The 13,528-nt window shown below is 39.4% G+C and overlaps 1 protein-coding gene across 1 annotated transcript in view; it reads left to right on the plus strand.

Moving 5' to 3' along the window:
• SNX18 (sorting nexin 18) overlaps positions 1-13,528 on the plus strand; it is a 28,485-nt gene that overhangs the window by 4,556 nt on the left and 10,401 nt on the right. The gene's annotated exons all lie outside the window — the stretch shown is intronic.

A 13,528-nucleotide genomic window follows, 5' to 3' on the forward strand; every position in this document is an offset into this window, starting at 1 on the left:
AAACTACATAATGTATAGAATCCGAATATTATGTATGAGAGCAGCGTTTATGAAATCTCAGTGATTTAAGTGATTTAACTGTCCAGCTATCAGAGCTTGTTTTATTGGTAATTGTTAGTGATTCTGACTTTTGTTAAATCACTAAAAATCACAGATTATTATTTTATAAAATAAATCCGAGCTGTGATGCCTTTCCTAACATTCCTTAATAATTTGCATTGATAGAATGCCTTGAGTGAGAGAATGGGAGGTGTTGGGGTTAGGGAGGTAGTCTTGCCTGTGAATGTCATCTATTCGGTGGGGGTAGGGGAAAGAGGGGAGTCACCTAATCTAACTTACTGTGACGGTAGACATCTTCTAGGGTTATCAGGTCTGGTGTTTAGTAATGAGGTGCTCACTGCCTTTCCAGATCTGCCAGACCAATTATGAACAACTCTGATTGTGACATATCCCTGATTTTGACATATTCCTTTTATGAGCTAAAATTTGCCTCTCTAGATTCTGTTTCTGTTCCCTGGAACCACACAGAATAAGTCTATTCCTCATCAACATGTCAGCCCTTTAGGCCTTTGGAGACAGTAGTCTCGCTTTCTTCCCCTCTACTGCTGTTCTTCCCTTCCAAGTGTGTGACTCCTTCTGACTCACCAAGTGGGAGTTCTTCAGACACCTTGAATGTGTCATTGTCCCTGCTAAAATGCAGTAAGTAGTATCTTGCAACATCTGCAGTACCTATTTTAGCAGAAAATAGTAACTTTCTTGGCAATTTACGTTTTCGTAAAGGCCGTCTAAGATTGAATAAGCTATTTGAGCAACCATGTCATTGTCAGCCTATGTTGAACCTGCTTCTACATTCTCTGCCTTTTTTTTTTTTTTTTGCATGAATTGTTAAGAATCCTTGACTTTTTGGTTGGTGCTGATTGGGATTGACTCTTTCAGCTTTAATGCAGGACCTTACATTTAAATATTCCATTGTTTTACATCAATTTGGATCCAGGCTTGTGGCCTTTTTACATATTTAAGTGAACTTATGCACATTGTTGGTAAATAGTTGAAAGGCAGAGCCAAGTACAGATTCCTGCAGCCTTGACTCCGGAGACGTGGTAGTGCTGGTCGCATCAGTTCATTCATTAGTTTTTCTGACATTCAGACCACACAGTCTTGTCAAATGCCCTGCTGTTGAAATTATTAGAAAAGGTATGGTGTTTGGTCTGAGATCCCTTTTGAGTTTATAGCAGTCGTCTATGTAGTCTATTACACCATGTGGTTTATTACTACTTTTTTAATCCTAAAATTGTCTCTAATTGCTTGGGATTTGATAAACTTCCTTCATTTAAATCAGTACCATTTTATGTTGTTTAAACAGGTTCAAGGGCACTAAACATAATCTTTAGGCACTTTGGAAAGAACATCTGTTGTTAGTCAATGTAGTTTGTTTTTGCTGTAGCCTTGGTGTATACCGTACAGGGAGTCTGTGTCCCTAGATGACATGTCTTTAGAATGCACTGCCATTTAAAGCTATAGTGTGCAGTACATAAGGCTACAAGCATTTTCTTACAACCAGTAATTATCAAGGATGCTAGCGTTGGTGATTTTTAGGAATACAAATGAATATCATAAACCAGTCTAAAGTTTTTTGAACAGGTTTTAGATGTTCAGAACTTGTTGTAAAGAGCAGCTCACCTCACCCTCCACCCCCAACCTTAATTAAACTGTTGCTGTTGGAATGAATCTTTTGAGTCTGCGCACTTGGGATTTTGTTTACAGGTTGTTTTTTCCTCCAAGGTCTCAAAGCATAATCACATCAAAGGTCTTACTGTGACTACTGAGAAAAGAACAATAACAAAAAAGATGAATAAAAACCTTTCAGCAATTTAAACAATCTTTTGTTGTAAACATTTGGTCCAAATTTATATTTCAACTTAGGGAGAAATTGAAAAATTCAAAACGATTATTTCAACTCTTAAATTCTCATTTACAGTAAAAGAAAGGCAGTTTCACTACTTCTGCATTTTAGACTTTCTAATCATATATTAGAAAGTCCACATTCAGATGAAACAAAATGATTAGAAAGTGCTTTTTAATTACTATAGCAGTTAAGAAGGGGAGTTAATTAGTTTTTTTTCCCCCCCTCTTAATTCCTGGGAGAAAGTACAGGAACATTTGGTTCCTCTGAGTTATTCTTTTATCTAGGAGCCTGCTTTTCCATGTTCTCAACCTGTGTACTGTTTAATGCTGGGTCTGTGAGCCACATGTGACTATTTAAATTTAATTAAAATTAAACAAAAATTTAAAAATTTAGTTCCTCAGTCAACACTAGCTATATTTCAGTGCTTTCTAGTTGATGTCTACCATATTGGACAACAGATGTAGAACAGTGGTCCCCAACCTTTTTGGCACCAGGGACTGGTGCTCCCATGAGAATCTAATGCTTGGTGATCTGAGGTGGAGCTGAGGCGGTGATGCTAGTTAGCATCATTCCTACATTGAACAGATGAAGCTTCGCTGGCTCCCCCACCACTCCTGCAGTGTGGCCTGGTTCCTAGCAGGCCACAGACTGTGCCAGTCCTTGGCCTGGGGTTTGGGGACCCCTGATGTGGAACATTTCCATCACCAGTGAAGATTCTACTGGACAGTGCTGTACTGGACAATTGACTATAGTTTAACTTTCAATTCTGTCATAACTTTCTCCAGCAAATTAATTTTCTTTTTACATACTTTTCAGATAATTTTTTTTTCACTTGGTCATCTCATGACACCACCTTCCTTTCCATATACACTTAAGTAATAAAAAAGGGAGGGGAAGGCAGGCTCTGCTGGACCTTAACTGGCACTTAGCAACTGAGTAATATTTCTGCAGTGTGAAGATGTCCATCTGTTTTACAGCCTGCCTTCATGTCTCATTCAGAAAACAACTGGTCTCAGGATGGACATCTGGGGCTGGTGAGGAACCAGCTTCAGAATGAGGGTAGAAAGCTAGTACTCAAATGCAGTGGACTGGCGTTTTCCTGACTATACGTAGTACTGAAAACATTGCTTAAAATTAATAATGGTTTTAGTGTAAGTACTTTCTGCAAAAGTGAAGACAGCCATATGGCTCTTTTAGCTAAAAGAGCATTTTAGAAATTTAAATTATTTCATCAACTAATGGAGTCTTAGATAAACAGACCTATTTCAGTTAATAGAGTCGAGTAGTAAGAACGCAGCTTGCTCTAGTCTGTAGTACAGTAGATTGAAATTCAGACTGTTTGAATTTTATTCATATTTGCTTGAATAGGAATCCCTTAAATTCTTTGCTTATTGACCCCTGAGTAGGCAGTATGCCCATATCTATCATAGCTGTATAACCCTGTGGTCTCAGTTTTTTCTTGAAATGATAGCCTTTTATCTTTTCTCTATCAACCGTGCCTGCAGTCTGCCTTAACGATACTGATGTTGATGAGTTTGGGGTAGTACATAGAATATATTTCATTATCAGTTTCTTAGCTTATTCAGTTCTGTTTCCAAAGGTATGAGTAACCTCTAATTTGTAGTAAAGCTTAATCTGGATGACAGCGAGTCATGGTTTAAAAGCTTTAGGCTTATCTCTTGAGAAATATTACAGGAGGAAAAAACCATAAATGTTAGATGATGAGAAATGTTGGTTTCTTCTTTGTTTATGAATATGGACTAGAGGGAATCACTTTAAGGGAAATTTCTTTATTCTAGAGAAAAGATATAAAATCATATAAAAGTGATTTATTGGTAAAATGTAGTCTGAGAGTGTGAAACAGGCAGGCAGTCCTGTTTTCTGTACTCTTAAATATTCAGCGGCTATTTCATTGCCCTCTGAATGTTCCAGAGGGAGCTTTCTTTTGAACAAAAAACTGCTCTGGGACCTCAGGAATGGTAGGCCAGCACTGGGCCGATCAGTCTTACGGGGTAGAATTTCACCATTGTACTTCCTTTCACCACGTGTAGGGTCACTCTCATTTCTCTCTGACATTAATTAAAGATAGCCGGAGTCCCAGCAGGGCACCCAAGGTAAGGCTGGGCCACAGCGAACCCTTCCCTGTCTGCTCCCCATTCTCCTGTGGCTAAAAATAGCCCTGAGAGGGTAGTGCCAGGAATACAGAGAAAAGGTCTAATAAGCGGGCTGTTTACAAACTCATCCTTATTTTGAAACCTCTGGTCTAGAAACTGAGGTCATTCACTTTTTTTTTTTTTAGGCCTCTCTTAATTGAACCTACTTCTCCTCTTCCCTACTTCTACCCCCAGCTATTTTTTAAGAAGACTTCAGTTGTAGTCTTCACCTTTGGCCCAGTCTGTATTTTCTTAGCAAAAATAAGATCACCTTTGGGTCTTCTGAAATGGATGACTGAGTTTCTTGGCTAAAACATCAGTGTGACTGGTCACGGACAGGCTTGGCCAAGAAGCTAGGTGGGGATACTGCTACCACCATCCTGTCCCTGGTTTCTCAGACTTCCTCAGAATCACACCAGGAAGCCTGTTAGGCTGATCACCATGGACCAGAAGGATCTAGGGACCTGCATTCGCACTCGTGTTCTTCAGGTAATTCTTGGATTCATTTGGATTTTCCTCTTCATTCAGAAATGTCATCCGCACAGGTTCCTGCCTGGTCATCTTAGGATTTCTAGAGATGATGGTGGAACTCAAACAACCAAAAAGTTCTGTGAGGAGAAGGAGGTGTCAGTTCCCTTACAAACACACTTCCCTTAACCTACATTCCTTTTCTTCAGGCCAGTTGAAAATCTTCTGTATCGTCTCAGAGTATTTTAAAATCAAAGTTTAATATCAGGTTAGATTTAATTTGACATTTATTTATGAAGCTCTGTGATATCATGAACTAAATGATTATCACAAATAAAATGGCATGGTAATGCTTAGCTCTGTTTGGAGAGACTGCACCCAGAAGACCTGTACCACATGTCATACCGTGCGTGTAGAGCACAGACTACATGCATGTCTGCAGCAGGGACGGACAGGACTCTGTTTGATCCTCACTGGGTTTTAACTAGTGATAGAAGCCATGTGCCAGGTTGCTGAGAGCCCCGCAGGGCTACGCAGAAGAAATTGGGCTGACTTGAGTCTGATGAGGAAGCTGAGTCAGTCCTACCAGTGAAGGGGGGATGTGCCACGCCAAGAGCCACATGTGCAGTCTCATCACAGTGGGCCAGCATGGAATCTAGGGGACCAGTGTGTAGGTGTGAGGGGAGCTTTGGCCAAGTTATTTTAACTTGTAAGCCTCAGTTTTCTTGCTGGCAAAGTGGGAACGCCTCATAAGGTCATCATGAAGATTAAATGTTATGGTTCTTAGTAGCTACTTGCTAAATGCTTAATTTTGAAAAGTAGAAGGTGCTTTTACCATGGGAGGCACTGTCCTTTAAAAGACGATTCCAGTAATCTTATTATTCTCCAGGTAGCCTATTATCACCAGAATTGTAGGCAAAAGTTAAAAAACCTAAAGAATAATTGGTATAGCAGTTCAATATTGTATTTTAAATACAGCTGTCCTGAATGTCTGCGTCATCTGGAGCCACTATTGTGTTGTTCATATTAAAGAATTTTTGTAAATTGTCTCTTGTCAGCTGCTCCCTCCTCCGGGTTACTTCTGTCCTTCCACAAATCACTGTGACATTTCTGAGCTTCAGTTCCCTCGTCGGTAGATATGAGTTTCATGATTTCCTGGATATTTTTTGTTGTTGACTTTTTTTTTTTTAAATAGCATCATTCCTACATTGAAAATAAAATACTCCTGAGTGTATGCTGAACATGTAAACATTGTTTCAGGGTAGTCTCAATAGTGTTCTATCTTATGTAACTTTTTAATCTGGGAGCATGAAAATCATCTATCAGTTTATGTGAAAGAACATTCGTGCATATTTAGTTCAGCAAACATGTATCAAGGGATTACCTCACCAGGTGCTGCAAATGTGAAAATGATTAATACCTGGCCATCTGCCTGTTGGCAAGAGCACCCAAGTATTCTGAAGCTGAGGCGTGGTGGATGGCTAGACAAGTTCTCTCTGACCCAAATGAGGGATGTGATTAATAGAGCCACTGAAATGAGAAATTGGGTTTTCCCTCCTATAAAGGGTATACTTTCACTTTGAGTTCTAAATACTATCTTCTTTCCAAAAGTAGGAACACGCTTGTGTTGTCGATCTTATATCTGTGTCTTGATTAAACCTTAGTGTGAATGAGTTTTTGTCCACATGTCACTTCTACTCCTTTTCTTAGCTTTTTACCTCTCATTGTGATTTGATTTTCCTCTTCAGATAAAGAACTTTTTATGTATTATTTAGCAGGTAGGAAGATAGTGGTGAAGGAGGGGAGCTAAAATCATTAGATTTATTCATAGGATCCTCTGAAAAATAAACCCGATTTTATTCGACAAATATTTAAGTCCCCATCATAGATTAGGCACTGTTAAGGATGCTAGGGTTGCATCAGTGGCCAAAACAGAACCACCCTAGTGGAGCTTATATTCTAGCTAGGTGGAGACATAGTGAAAAACAAACATCATAATAAATAATGTAGGAGTGTTGTATATTGTCAGGGGAAAAAAAAGTAAGTGGAGCAGGGCAGGTGGGCATGGAGAGGCAGAATGAAGTATTAAAAAGAATAGTCAAAGTAGGCCTCCATTGAGAGGGTGAGATTTAAGCGGAGGCCTGGAGAAGGTGAGGGAGTTCACCAAACAGGTCTAGAGCGAGAGCTTTTCAGGTAAAAGATATAGCTAGAGCAAAGGCACTGCGGTGGGCATGTGCCAGGCAGGCTGAGGAACAGTGAAGAGGCCAGGTGATTGGACCTAAGAGGCTCCAAGTAGGAGATGAAGTCACGGAAGCTCTTGTTTGTAGGGCCTTGAGGGTCATTGTCAGGACTTGGAATAAAAGCCTGAGGTGGGAACCATAGCAGGGTTTTGAGCCAAGGAATGATGTACAACTGGACCTTAAACAGACTTACTCCAGTTGCTGTGTCGAGAATAGAATGGAGAGCGGGTAGGGTGTTCAAAGGCAGGAGCTGGGACCCAGTAGGAAACTACTCTAGTATTCCAGGTGAGAGACGATGGAGGCCTGGACCAGGGTAGAGACAATGGAGACAGCAAGGAGGGGTCCCATTCTGGATATATTTTAAGGGTAGAATAAATAGGATTTCCTAAGGAATCAGATGTGGCATGTGAGAGGAAGAGGAGTCATCAAGAGTGACTGGTTTTTGACCAACAAGAATGGAGTTTCCATCAGCTGAGATGAAGGCCGTGAGTGGAACAAAGGTGGGGATGGGCAGTCAGGACTTGAGGTTAATCCTTTTAGATTAACAGGCTCCTGCATTCTCTTCCATATCTCCCTCACCCCAACACAGGCACAGATAGTGAAGCCTCAGATCTAGTTCCCTTCCTTAGAGTACCCCATCTGGAGTTCTTTTCCAGATAGTCATTACTGATAGAATGCTAACTGGTGTGCTAGAGATTATACACTGTTCGATTATTGGGTAGTGGGTGGAGGTCAAGTTTTTATGTTCCTTTAGTATATAGCTCAGCTCTTTTGTATATGCATAGTAAGTGCTTAATGAATGCTTGTTGAATTAATGAAGTAGGCACTCAGTAAGTACTTCCTGGTTGATTTTGAAATGTCTTCTGTGATTTATTGAATGTTTTTGTTTTTCTGTTTATATGATGCTGGGTAACAGAGTTTAAATGTGTATGGGAAATAAAAATATGATCTGGTTATATTTTATAGGTGAGGCCATTAACATGTGAGTGATTTAAAAGTCTTGGACTTATATACCTATAAAATGACATTCTAAAATTCATTGGGGAGAGGAGAGGAAGTTTTATTTTAATATAGAAAATGCTTTCTGTGCCAGAAAAATTAATATTTTGTACTTCATAATTTTACTTTATATTGATTCTTGAAGTTTAAACTTGTATATATACACTTCTTTCCTCTTTGGTAAGCTTTCATTATACAACTTTTTCTGACTGGGGTCCCTTTTACTTAATTCAAAGCATAAGATCCAGAGACAATGCATTCATCTGGTTGAATGACTTGGGTACACAAAGCAATAAGCTTAGGTGTTGAGCAGTAGGTACCTGCCCTCATGGAAGGTGCTGTTCCATAGGGAGGGAGGATGTGTGTGCAGACCATTGAAATAGGAATAGATTTAAATTAATGCCTGTAGTAAGAGGGCATGGACGTCCAGACATGGATGGAGAGTCATTGTCAAGAGGCTTGGGTGGGTAGCATTTGGTTTTCCCCTTTAAAAGATAGTCCTTTTGACTTTTGGAGGAATATAGATGGAAAGTGCATCCTTGATCTTAGAAATGCTTTATCATAGATTTGATAAGCATATAATAGCTGATGCACTTCATGCCCAGGGCTCAGCCTTGGAATGGTTACAAATGTAACCCTGGCTCTATTGAATGAAAATATCAGGGACATGCAGCCTGGACTTTTAGTGTTCTTAAAAACGTCCCACACATGATTTTGACGTGCTTCTGGGTTTACAATTGCTACTGGAGGTGATGGAGTGAACATCGTGGAAGATCAGTGTATTGACTTTAGATGGACAGGCCCTGGTGACAGCAGTAAAGGATGGTTTGGGGTGGGGTGAGACAAGAAGCTCTTGTAATGATTCAGGCAAGACATGTTGAAATCCTAAATTAAAGAGTTGTCCATGAGGGTGGGGAGGAGGAGACAGAAGGAGGGGCTGTGTGCCTACAGGAGTGGGTAAGCAGCACGGAAGAGTATAAAATGACCTGCAGAGTAAGAGTATGGAGCCCCCAGTGGAGATGCTTGGAGATGGAACAGGTCTGCAAACTACAGCCTGCGGTCCAAATATACCCAGGCTCCTTTTTATTCACAGCACTTGAACTAAGAATGATTTTTACATTTTTAAATGATTCCATTGTTAACCAGTCTATAAGCCTCAACTTACCTTAACCTACAAATCCTCAGATATTTATTCTCTGACCCTTAAAGAAAACGTTTGTTGACCCTTGACTTGGAGGCCAAACATGTTAGGGAGTTGGAATGTAAGTAGCAATTGCTAAGGTTTTTGAGTACTTATTATGTGAGCAGCAGTATTCTGGGCAGTTATATGCATTGTGTCTAATTCCATTTAAGGCTGGGAATGACAGCAGAGTGGTTGGGAGCATGGAGTCTATAACGAGAGGGAGGTTGATCCCTCACCAGCTTCACTGTTAACCTTAGGCCATGGACTTTTCTTCTTTCAGCCTCGGTTTCCTTGTATGTAACATGGAATAACTATTTTGTATAGCAAATAATTTTAAGCATTAATTATGTATTATATTAGTTTCTAGGGTTGCTGTAACAAAATACCACAAACTGGGTGGCTTTAAAAACCAAATTTATTCTTTGACAGTTCTGGAGGCCAGAAGTCTGAAATGAAGGTGTTGGAAGGGCCACACTCCCTCCAAAGGCTCTAGCGGGGGAGGCTGCAATGCCTCTGCTGCCAACAATCCTTGCTGGTCGTTGGCCTGTAGACTCCGATCTTTGCCTCTGCCTTCACCTGGCATTCTTCCTGTGTGTCTCTCTGTCTTTTCCTCCTCTTTTAAGTACAGTAGTCACATTGGATTTAGGGCCCACCCTAAGTTTGTAAGACATCACCTAAACTGATTACATATGCAAAGACCTTATTTCCAAATACTCATGCACTGCTTAACAACAGGGATATGTTCTGAGAAATCCGTCATTAGGTGATTTTTGTCGTTGTGCAAACATAATGCACTTTTACAAATCAGACGGTATAGCATACTATACACCTAGGCTATATGGTATATATAGCCTGTTGCTCCTCAGCTACAAACCTGCATAGCATGGTACTGGACAAAACAATATGAGATTAGATTAAATGATGCAATCAGATGAGGTAAACCAGATGTTTGAGGCTGCTGCCAACGTAACATGGCATACTGTTTTATAGCAGACTTCTTTATAAGTAGAAAGTACACTCTAAAAGAACAACAAAAAGTATGGTTAATAAATGCATAAATTAACAATGGTAATATATTGTCATTATCAAGTATGTACAGTACATAATTGTATATCCTGTACTTTTATGTGACTGGCAGCCTCAGTAGGTCGGTTTGCACCAGCATCACCACAAACGTGAGTAATGCGTTACACTGTGATGTTATGGTGGCCACGATGTCACAATGGGATAGGAGTTTTCAACTCCATTATAATCTTATGGGACCACAATTGTATATGTGGTCCATTGTTGACTGAAATGTTGTTATACAGCATATGACAGTAAGGTCACAGTCACAGGTTCCAGATGGACATGAATTTGGGGGGATACTATTCAATCCAGTATAGCTAATAACTCTCCCAGAGAGGTAGTATCCCCATTTGGTACCTGTGAAAACTGAGGCCTGAATTTCCGGGATCACATAGCTAATAAGGAGAGCCATCATTTGAGTTCAGTTTTTGCCTTGACCTGAGACCCTACAATAAATAGTTTGAGTGATAGAATATTTGTATTCTGTAGGTAGTCAACAGCCACTTAAAGGTTTGAAACTGAAGCATGACACCTGAATAATGATTAGAAGAGCTAACATATTTTGAGGGCTTACTTTGTGTGAGGCATGATGCTGTACGTTTTATATTCAGTATATTCATTTAAACATCATAGAAGATTTTGAGGTAAATACTCTCATTGTCCCCAGTTCGCGGACAGGAGGTAAACCACAGAAATTTAACTGTGAGCCCTTGGAGGCATCCCTCACCAATCAATGTGCAGCCTGGCCGCTGGGCAGGAGGGCTTCAGGGAGCGTCTTCCTGTTGGCTGAGTACAGACACAAAGGGGCTGTTAGAGTAGTCTAGGCTCGAGGGTGGCTTTGGAAAGGGCAGATAAACTTGAGACACCTGTCAGGTATTGTGGCAGGACTCGAGGAGGAGGCTGTCTTGAGGAGTCTAGAGTTACCTTTGAGGTTTTAAGTTTGTGTGGCAGAAAGTGGCGATGCTGGGAATGGAAATAGGCAGGTTAAGAAGAGGAGCAGGATTGGAGGAAAAGACAAGGAATGGGGCTGAAAGCCAAGGAATGGAGTCTTAGAAATCCTATTTCCAAGACTTTTATTATATTTAGTTGTATTGACATTTGTGATTTTCATAAAAGCCACCTATTGTTTGCAGCAAGACATCCTTAACTAAATTCTAATAGATGGTAACATGGATAATCTGTAAGTTTTCATGTTTTATGGCCTGTATTTTATGTCTGTTTTAAAACGATGTATTTCTAGGTTCTTTGTTTTGTCTTCAGTCGGTTATTTATGATCTAGTTCACGGAAGTCCAGATGTGGCCAGAGTAAAGATTCATAGCCACTGGAAACCTGCCAGCTTGAAGAAGCAGGAAAACTCCAGGGTCAAGGGTATTCTTAAGTTTAAAACAGCTGATTTAGGAATTGTCCCCAAAGCTTAGTGATCAGAATGTGAAGTAATGTGCCAGTCATAATGGCCACAGTGGGCGGCACTAAGGAAATGATTACAGCTGTGCTGCTCGCTAGTTAGTACCACAGCTTAAGTAGCAGTTTGTAACACTGAGGCTTACAATCACAATTCAGAAGTTAAAAACTAGACATCATTTAGGAAAAATACTTGAAAGCAAGAAATAATGTTCTTTGCAAATATTCTAACTATAATAGCACTCTCAGAAGTACTCATATGGTCCAGGATCTTGGCTTTGGGTGGGTGTATCATTCACATCTCCCTGGCTTCTAAGGAGCTGGCGTCACTTCACTCTCTTCTGCCTCTTATGGAGGTGCCTGTCCGTTTAGTAGCTTCTGTTAGATTTATTTTAGCTTAGATCTCCCTTTACCTTCCCAGAAAAAAAGAAACTAAGGTTTTACCTTTGATTAAGAGTAGTTTCCAAAGTTCACTCTTTTCTTTGGTACAAATGTTTGTTGTATATCAAAAAATCATCTAAACTCCAAATACTGGCAGCTTGCAAACATATCTACTTTAACAAACATAGCTGCTTTATTTGTACAGGTATCTGTACATATATATCAGGTAACAAAAGAAGTAGGAAATTATGAACTACAGACCTCAGGCATCAATTGTATTTTCTGGATTTATAGCATTATGTAGATTTTATTTTATAAAATTAGTTGTTGGCTTTTTTTGTTTTATTGTATGTTCATAATTGTCAAGAATATTCTTTCTACTCTTTGTATTAAGATTATGGGTATAAAATCTTTTAAGAAAATTATCGATATGTGTTTTTCCTACTTTCAAATTTTAAAGTCTTTATTAATATTTGCTTGGCCAAAGTCATATCAACATTTTCACCATCGTATCCAGACTCTTCTGAAATAAAAATGTGTTTACAGAATTGTCTTAATTTATCATCCTAGTAACTGTGTCACATATTTAATATTCAATATAAGCTGAAACACAAGAAGCTCACTCTCTATATATAATGTCCTGGCAATGAACAGCCTATTTACCAAATAAGTCACCAGAAATATAATAACCATGAGACTTTACTCTTCATTTGTAGAATAAAGTGAGCTGTGTGAATCTGTGTGTATAGTAAAAGTAATCAGATGTTTTAAGATGTGATACTCTCAAGTGAATGCTGACATCCATACTAAATTTCATTATGCCTGTACATATTTGGTGATTACTGAATGAAGCTGTAAGGGCTGCTTAATTAGGATATAATAAGGCTTTTACCTAGAACAAACTACTTCTTATTGTATCTTCAAGACCAAACCAAATTTAGAGGCCTGGATTCTTTAAATGATTAATTTTTTTTTCCATCAACCAGTTTTTTGTTTTGTTTTTTAATTTATCTTCTTTATTCCAACCTTTCCCCTTCTCAAAAGTTCTCTTTCTCATTTATTATATTTGTGAATTGAAAGTGAATTTTAAATTAATTTTATCCTTGAATTTTGGTAGTTCTTGATCGTAGAGATCATTAGTCCCTTCAAAAATTTGCTCACTGATTTCAGTTCACAATTACTATTTGCACCCTCCAGAGTTTATTAAATGCTCCACACCTGGAGTCCCCTCAGTATGACATCCGGGAATATAATTTTGACGGCCTGGAGGCTGTTTGTGGGAAGCTTATCCCTGAGCTGAGGTTTCTGAAGGGCCCTGGCACTGTGCTTGAGCTATGCACTGGGGCTGATCCATGAAGCTTTGAGATCTCCATGGATGTGGCGGTTCCAGTTGGACCAGGTACAGGGAACTACCCGAATTGCAAAGCTGGGCAGACGCAGGTTCACATGCAGCTGGACACTTTTAGTAAAGTTATTTATGTTCCTCTAAGCTTTACTTTCCACCTCTGAAAATGGGAGCAATAATTCCTTTTCTTTGGGGGTTAAAGAGAATAAAATGAGACATGCAAGTGCAGAGCACAGGCGTGTGTGGAGCAGGTGCTCACATGTGACTGTTTTGCCGGGATGGATGGCCATTTTGCCTCTCTGTTAGGTGGATGTTGGCCTTTGTGTTTTTTGAGACTTTTTCTCAAAATAAAATAAATAAATAAATAGAAAAGTAAATATTGG

Source organism: Pteropus alecto, unplaced genomic scaffold, assembly GCF_000325575.1.
Source record: "Pteropus alecto unplaced genomic scaffold, ASM32557v1 scaffold73, whole genome shotgun sequence".
Classification (NCBI taxonomy): Eukaryota; Metazoa; Chordata; class Mammalia; order Chiroptera; family Pteropodidae; genus Pteropus; species Pteropus alecto.